General features: G+C 44.4%; 1 pseudogene across 1 annotated transcript; it reads right to left on the minus strand.

The window, feature by feature from the left end:
* Positions 1-3,277: 3,277 nt before the first annotated feature.
* On the minus strand, positions 3,278-3,682 carry LOC311602673 (zinc finger protein 431-like; annotated as a pseudogene). Its single transcript has one exon. The product of its transcript is annotated as a zinc finger protein 431-like (transcript).
* Positions 3,683-8,529: the final 4,847 nt, after the last annotated feature.

Raw genomic sequence — 8,529 nt, forward strand, 5'->3', positions numbered from 1 at the left:
CTGAGGAGCTTGGTTTTGATCCTCAGTATACACATAAAAGTCAGGCAGTACCAGGTGGCACACACCTTTAACCCCAGCACTCGGGGAGGCACCAGCAGGCAGATCTCTGTGAGTTCAAGGCCAGCCTGGTCTACAAAGTGAGTCCAGAACAGCCAGGGCTACAACAGAGAAACCCTGTCCTGAAAAACTAAAACCAAACAGCAAAGCCAGGCACAGCAGCATGTATTTGTAATCCTAGCACTGAGGCAGCAGAGCCAGGTGGTTCCCTAGAGCTCACTGGCCAGCTAGTCTAGCAAAATTGGTGAGCTATAGTTCAGTGAATGGCCCTACCTCAAAAAATAATGCGGAGGCCAGGCATGGTGATGCATGCCTTTAATCCCAGCACTCAGGAGGCAGAGGCAGGTGGATCGCTGTGAGTTCAAGGCCAGCCTGGTCTACAAAGCGAATCCAGGACAGCCAAGACTAACACAGAGAGATACCGTATTGAAAAAAAAATTAAGTCATGAATTCCACAGGAAGTAGATGAGGCCAAATTATCTTTTTTTAAGATTTATTTATTATGTATACAGTGTTATGTTTGCCTATACCAGAAGAGGGCACCAGATCTCATTATAGATGGTTGTGAGCCACCATGTGGTTGCTGGGAACTGAACTCAGGACCTCTGGAAGAGCAGCCAGTGCTCTTAACCTCTGAGCCATCTCTCCAGCTCCCAGGAGACTAAATTATCTTAAGCAAACTATCTCAAACTCAAAAAGAGAAATATCACACCCATCCCTCATATGAAGATCCTAGATTTTAATTTTTTCTCTTGTTTTCCTTCTTTCTTTTTCAAGACAGAATTTCACGGTGTAGCCTTGCCTGTCTTAGACTCACTTTGTAGAACAGGCTGGCCTCAAACTCACAGATATCCACATGGCTCTGCCTCCCCAAGTGCTGGGGTTACAAGCATGTGCCACCGCACCCTGCTTTAATTTTTTTCTATACATGTATATGTAATGTCCAAGTTGTGAAATCCCCAAAGACCACATGGAATCAGCCAGATACAAATTACACTGGGTCTCTTATTAGTCGAGCTCAAAGCTTGAATCGTCAGCTCCCTCGTAAGGAGGGAAGATGGCAGTCCCTCGTGCTAGGGGAACAGGGTTTGTAAAGGAAAAAGCTGCAGGTGGGGAGGGGGAAAGGTCCAAGCCTTGCTGTTGATAGGTTAGAGAGATACAGGAAAGTTGTCCTTTGAGCTGGTTAGCTAGGGGACTAGGGCTAAGTGAGGGGACCAGGGCCAGACCACAGGGGGCAGTTTTTTGTTTCTTTTTGTTTTTGTTTTTCGAGACAGGGTCTGTGTATCCTTGACTGTCCTGGACTCAAACACACAGCAATCTGCCTGCCTCTGCCTCCCAAGTGCTGGGATTAAAGGCATGTGCTACCACCACCCGGCGAAATTTTTGTTTCTTTAGGCCACTGTAGCTCTGATTGGTTGGCCCCAGGTGCAAGCTCCTAGGAACAGTTGCTATCTGTATGTTTGGGCCTCTCCCTGGAAACTCCGGGAGCGGGGTGTCAGGTGCTCAGGCCCTGAACACAAAATGGCATTGATTTGGTCTCTACAGATACATGTAAGAGGTGGGAAGTCGGGAGGTAGAGGCAGGTGGATTGCTGTGAGTTCGAAGCTAACACAGAGAGAACCTGTCTCGAAAAAAAAAGAGGTGGGGGCGGGCAGTGGTGGTGCACACCTTTAATCCCAGCACTTGGGAGGCAGAGGCAGGTGGATCCCTGTGAGTTTGAGGCCAGCCTGGTCTATAAAGTGAGTCTAGGACAGCCAAGGCTACACAGAGAAACCTTGTCTCGAAAAAAAATTAAAAAAGAGGTGGGAAGTATATGTCATGAAACTAGAAAGAGGACCATTAGAAGGAAAGCAGATATTAAGGAAAGATTGGGGAGGGGAACAATAAAACAGTATAAAAGAATACATGTGACATGGAAGAGGAAGGGGGCCTGGTGGGCGAGCAAGGGGACCAGAGGAGGAGCAATGGATTAGAGAAAGAGGAGAGGAGAGAAGCAATACAAACAAATGTGAGTTCCCATGACTGTATATACTGATGTAAACTAAATAAGAATAAAACGCTAGGAAGGGTGTTGTGTGGCACTAATCCCACGACTTGGGGGACAGAGACAGAGCAGAAGATTAAGGTCATCCTCAGTTTCACAGTGAGCTCAAGGCCAACTTGGGCTGCTTGAGATCTTGCAGTTTATTTGTTTGTTTCGAGCAGACTTAGGCCAGCATGATAGCACACACCCATAATCCTTACACTCCAGAGAGATCTCTGTGAGTTCGAGGCCAGCCCTATCAATATAGTGAGTTCCAGCCAGCCAGAGTTAATGTGTACAGCCTTATCTAAAAAAGAGACAGACTTATTTTCATACAATTTTCAATTTTCCAGGTACTTCCTATCCTTTTAAGAAGATAAACAAGGGGGAATGGAGAGACGGCTCAGCGGTTAAGAGCACTGGCCGCCCTTCCAAAGGATGCTGGTTCAATTCCCAGCATCCACATGGTAGCTCACAACTGCTTGTAACTCCAATTCCACAGGGATCTGACACCCTCACACAGACATACATGCAGGCAGAACACCAATGTATATAAAATAAAATAAATTCTTTTTAAAAAGAAGATAAGCAAACCTTAGACACCTTAATCTGTCTTTGGAGCTTAAAAGACTAGAAGTCAGGGGTCAGGCACAGTGGCACACATTTGTAATCCCAACAGTTTGGGAGGCAGGGGCAAGTGGATTTCTATAGTTCCAAGCCAGCAAGGGCTATATAGTGAAAACCTGTCTCAAACAAACAAACAAAGCACTAAAATCTCATTACTTTTTTTTTCTTCTTAGTCCAGTTTATTTAGTTTGTTTGTTTTGAGATAGAGTTTCATTCTGTAGTCCAAGCTGGCCCTGACCTCATGATCTTTCTGCCTCAGCCTCTCAAATTTGAGATTACCAGTGCATGGTGTGATGGTAGTGGTGGTGATTAATGGGATTTGAGGGGCTTTTGTGAGGGTTTTGTATTGGCAATGATGGCGGTGGTGATCTGTTTTGATTTAATTTGGTATCTTTTTTTTGAGACAAGGTTTCTCTGTGTAGCCTTGGCCATCCTGGACTCACTTGGTAGACCAGGCTGGCCTCGAACTCACAGTGATCCTCCTGCCTCTGCCTCCCGAGTGCTGGAATTAAAAGCCTGCACCACCACGCCCAGTTTATTTATTTATTTTTTCTTGTATGTGTTCTTTTATTCACTCAGAGACTACTGTGATGTGCAAAGACTTCACCATATTGAATACCTTCAGAGGGTTTCTCTTCAGTATGGCTTCATGCCTTCCATGTCTTCTAGAACTTTGACAATGTTCTTCAATATTGTGGTCTTCCTAATTATAGCCTATAGCAGTGAGGTTCCTGTAGGTCTCCAGCATCACATCTTTGTAGAGATTCCTCTGGGAAGGATCCAGCAAAGCCCAGTCTTCCCGAGTGAAGTTCACATGTACATCATCATAGGTCACTGCATCCATGTCATTGCCGCTTCGGATCTCTCCTGAGCTCCCCTCACAGGACCCAGCAGCAGCGCTCAGAGCTGGGCTGGGAGATCATCACACCAGCCACTAAAGCAGCCTCAGCAAAGGAGCAGAAACTGCAGCAAGGCACCCGGCCCAGTTTATTTTTACTTTTGTAGATAGACCATAACTATGTAGTCCAGGGTCGTCTTTTTTCTTTTCTTTTCTTTTTTTGTTTTTTGTTTTCCAACACAGAGTTTCTCTGTGTAACAGCCCTGGCTGTCCTGGACTCACTTTGTAAACCAGGCTGGCCTTGAACTCACAGCTATCCGTCTGCCTCTGCCTCCCTGAGTGCTGGGATTAAAGACGAGTGCCACCACACCCAGCCCAGGGTGGTCTTAAACTCACGATGTAGCCTAGAGACCTTAAACTCCTGACCTTTCCTACCCCACCTGCTAAACTGCTGCCATTACAAGCGTGAGGTACTGTGCTCACCTCTTAGTCTAATTTCAATGCCATTTTTGAAGTTCTCAAATAGTCTATGAAATGGGGAAACTCCAGACCAAATTCTTACACTTATCATTTTTAAACTGCCATTAAAGAAAATGCTAGCCTTGCAAAGCTAACCACAAGCTGACAAACAAAAAGAAATGAGAACTAAGCCATTTGTGGTGTTAAAAATAGGCATTCCAAGTAATAGCAGTCCCACCCTACGTCTGGTGTTTCATATTCATTTCTCTCAGAAACACTATTACAATTTTTTAAATAATTGATTTTGTCAAGTGCTATTAGAATTTTTTTAGTTGATTTGAGACAGGGTTTCTCTGTGTAGCCCTGACTGTCCTGGAACTCACTATGTAGACCAGGCTGCTCTTGAACTCAGAGATCTGCCTCCCAGTGGTAACATTGAAGGTGTGCACCACTATGTCTCGCTTCTTGCTTGATTTCTTTCTTCTTTTCTTTCTTTCTTTTTTTTTTTTTTTTTTTGTTTTTTTGTTTTGTTTTGTTTTGTTTTTGTTGTTGTTGTTTGTTTGTTTTTCAAGACAGGGTTTCTCTATGTAGCCTTGGCTATCTGGTCTTATTTTATAGACCAGGCTGGCCTCAAGATCACAGAGATCTGCCTGCCTCTGCCTTCCAAGTGCTGGGATTAAAGGCGTGCAACACCACCGCCAGACCTTGACTTTTTATTACATTTTTAAAAGATTTATTTATATATTTTCTGTATATGAATTATATCCCATGATAGATGGTTGTGAACCACTTGTGGTTGCTGGGAATTGAACTCAGGACCTCTGGAAAGACAGCTAGCTCTCTTAACCTCTGAGCCATCTCTCCAGCCCCCTTCTTTTTTTTTTGTTTTTTGTTTTTTGTTTTTTGAGACAGGGCTTCTCTGTGGAGCCTTGGCTGTCCTGGACTAGCTTTGTAGACCAGGCCATCCTCGAACCCACAGAAATCCACCTGCCTCTGCCTCCTAAGTGCTGGGATTAAAGGTGTGGGCCACCACTGCCTAGTGGTTCCAACCCCCTTCTTATTGCATTTTTATTTATTTGAGGAAGGTAGGCATGCTACATGTATGAATTTGTGGAAGTCCTTTTTCCTTCCACCATGGGGGTCCAGGGGAATCTAACTCAGATTTTAAAGATTTGGTTTTATACACATGTATGTCTGTGTCATGTGCATCCTGGATCTTGAGTTATGGATGGTTGTGAGCCACACTTCCGGTACTGGGAAATGAACCCTGGTCCTCTGTAAGAGCAAGTGCTCCTAGCCAGTGAGCCATCTCTCCAGCCCCTGTTGTTATAACTATTGATGGATACTCATTTCAAAGGGAATTGCCCAAGTCTTCCTCTTTCCCTCTAAACGTGTGATTTCTACATGCCAAGTTGAGCTTGGTTGGCTTCTGTTAAGGCTACATGCTCCTGCTGTCGGTATAAACAAACAATAGCAGGGCTTGTCTCCCATAAAATTGGCTACGGAGTTGCTAGGATTTCAGGGGTCTTTACAAAGTCAATAAAATGAAACAGAGCCAGATATGGTAATATTCACTTATAATTCCATAATTCAGGAGATGGAGGTGGGAAGGATCTGGAGTTCAAGGTCACTCTTGGCTACATGACAAATTCAAGGCCAGCCTAAGATTCATAAGATGCTGACTCTAAGGGAAAAAAAGAAGGAAGAAAAGAAAAAAAGAAGACCTCACAAATTTATATAAACTTTGAGAATGTTTGAGTTACTTGATTCACATAAACAACCTACAATTATGGACAACTTTCAAGTAAAGTTGGATCCCACAAGAAAGCACACATGTGAAAAAATGCCTACGTCAACTGTGCTGGCTAGCTTTTGTTTTATTTTCCTAAGACAGGCTCTCACTATGTACCCCTGGCTGTCCTGGAACTCACTGTACAGACCAGACCAACCTCCAACTCATAGAGATCTACCAATCTCTGCCTCCCAAGTGCTGGGATTAGAGGGGTACACTACCATGCCTGGCTATGTGTTGGCTAGTTTTTATGCCAACTTGACATAACCATCTGAGAGGAGGGAACCTCAATTGAGAAAATGCCTCCATAACATCAGGCTGTAGGAAAGTCTATGTAGGGTATTTTCTGAATTAGGGATTGATGTGGGCAGGCCCAGGCCATTATCAGTGATGCCACCCCTGGGCTAAGCTGGTGGTCCTGGGTTCTATAAGGAAGCAGGCTGAGCAAGCCATGAGAAGCAGGCAGATCTCTGTGACTCTGAAGCCAGCCTGGTCTACACAGTGAGTCCCAGGACTCCCAGGACCACATAATGAGACCCTGTCTCAAAAACAAAACAATATGCCAGGCGTGTTGGCACCGCCTTTAATCCCAGCACTTCTGAGGCAGAGACAGGCGGATCACTGTGAGTTCGAGGCCAGCCTGGACTACAAAGCGAGTCTAGGACAGCCAAGGCTACACAGAGAAACCCTGTCTCGAAAAACAAACAAACAAAAAGCAATACAAAAACACAAAACAAAATGGTGAGCCAGGCAGTGGTGGGGCACGCCTTTAATCCCAGCACTTCTGAGGCAGAGACAGGTGAATTGCTGTGAGTTCGAGGCCAGCCTGGTCTACATAGTGAGTCCAGGACAGTCAAGGCTACACAAAGAAACCCTGTCTCAAAAAACAAAAACAAGCCAGGCGTGGTGGCGCATGTCTTTAATCCCAGCACTCGGGAGGCAGAGGCACGTGGATCTCTGTGAGTTCGAGGCCAGCCTGGTCTACAGAGCAAGTCCAGGACAGCCAAGGCTACACAGAGAAACCCTGTCTCAAAAGACCAAAAGAAAAAAGAAAAAAGAAAAACCAAAAAATAAAAAATAAATAAAAACAAAAACAAAATGGTGGCATTCTCCTATAATCCTGCAGAATTGTTATCAAATGTTCAAAATTAGCCTGATCTACATATCAAGTTCTAAGACAGCCATCTTGGGGATCATAGGAGACCCCATCTGAAAAACACAGATGGAGGTGGGGTGCCTGGAGAGATGGCTCAGCAGTTAAAAGCACTGTCAGCACCTGTAGAGGACACAGCTTCAATTCCAAGCATCCACATGGCAGCTCACAACTGTCTATATGAAACTTTAGTTCCAAGGTATCTATGGCACTCGGTATGCATGAGGTTCAAATATATGTGTATGCCAGCAAAATACCCATATACATAAAATAAAATAAATAAATCTTTTAAAAAAAAAAAGAAAAAAGAGCAAATAAATACATCTGAAGTCTTCTTGCTTTCATATAAATATAAGAAAGATATACTCCCAGCCAAGAGTGCTGATACATGCATGCAATTCCAGCATCAGGAAGTGAAGCAGCGAGACTGTGTGTGGAAACCAGGCTGGTCCCCAGGGGCAAACTATTCTCACAGGCATACTACACCAAAAAGGAAAGAAAGATGCACTCCCTTCTTTGGGGGATTTTAGCATCTACAAAAAAGGAAGATTGGGAGTGTTACCTGAGTATGAGAAGCTATTTCGGTATTTATGTGTCTATGAGGAGACCCTAGGCTCTAAGGAAGGCAATTTTTTCAGTTTTGGTTTTGGTTTTTTTGTTTGTTTGTTTGTTTGTTTTTTGTTTATTTTGTTTTGTTTTTTGTTTTGGTTTGTTTGGTTTGGTTTTTTGAGACAGGGTATCTCTGTGTAGCCTTGGCTGTCCTGGACTCTCTTTGTAGACCAGGCTGGCCTCGAACTCACAGAAATCCACCTGCCTCTACCTCCCGAGTTCTGGGATTAAAGGCGTGCGCCACCATGCCTGGCTGAAGGGAATGTTATACTCAGAAAACAGAGGCAGGCAGATTTCTGGGAGTTCAAGGCTACCCTGGTCTATACAGTAAGTTCTAAGCCAACAAGTGATACAAAACACAGTGAGACCCTGTCTCCAAAAAGGGTAGAAATAAAGGGTGGGTGAGGGAGATGTCACAGCATGGTGGTCCACAACTGTAATCCCAGTATGTGGGAGCTAGAGGCCAGAGGATCTTGAGGTCATCCTTCAACTACATAGCAAGTTTTAGGCCCACATGGGATATGTGAGACCCTGTCTCAGAAAAAAAAAGGGGGGGGGAGTGTAAATTCTATCCAAAGGAGAGATTGGGCTTCCTTCACCTTGCTATATCTTGCAAGCTGTTCAGAAACCAATAGTGGTTTAATGGGTGGACTTGATGGTGGGTGGCTAATACTACTAAGCAACAGGAACATTGATAACAGCAAGAGAACAGTGGTAGTCCGCCGTGCATCAGAAGCAAGGATTTGGAGCTTTATGTTCTAGGGGCTCACCCTTAGTCAGCTCTGTTTGTCTTTCCCAAATAATTCTGACTCAGGGCAGCAATGACTGATGTGCTCGATTCTTTGCAAAATGCCTTCCATCATTCCTCTCCCTGTATCCATACCTTCATCAGCCCCCTTCACTGCCTTGTTCCTTACTCTACACAATGTGATAACGACAAACATGAGACGTGAAAGGGGCTTGAACATTAG

The sequence above is a fragment of the Acomys minous genome (assembly GCF_964271855.1).
Source record: "Acomys minous genome assembly, chromosome: 7".
Lineage (NCBI taxonomy): Eukaryota > Metazoa > Chordata > Mammalia > Rodentia > Muridae > Acomys > Acomys minous.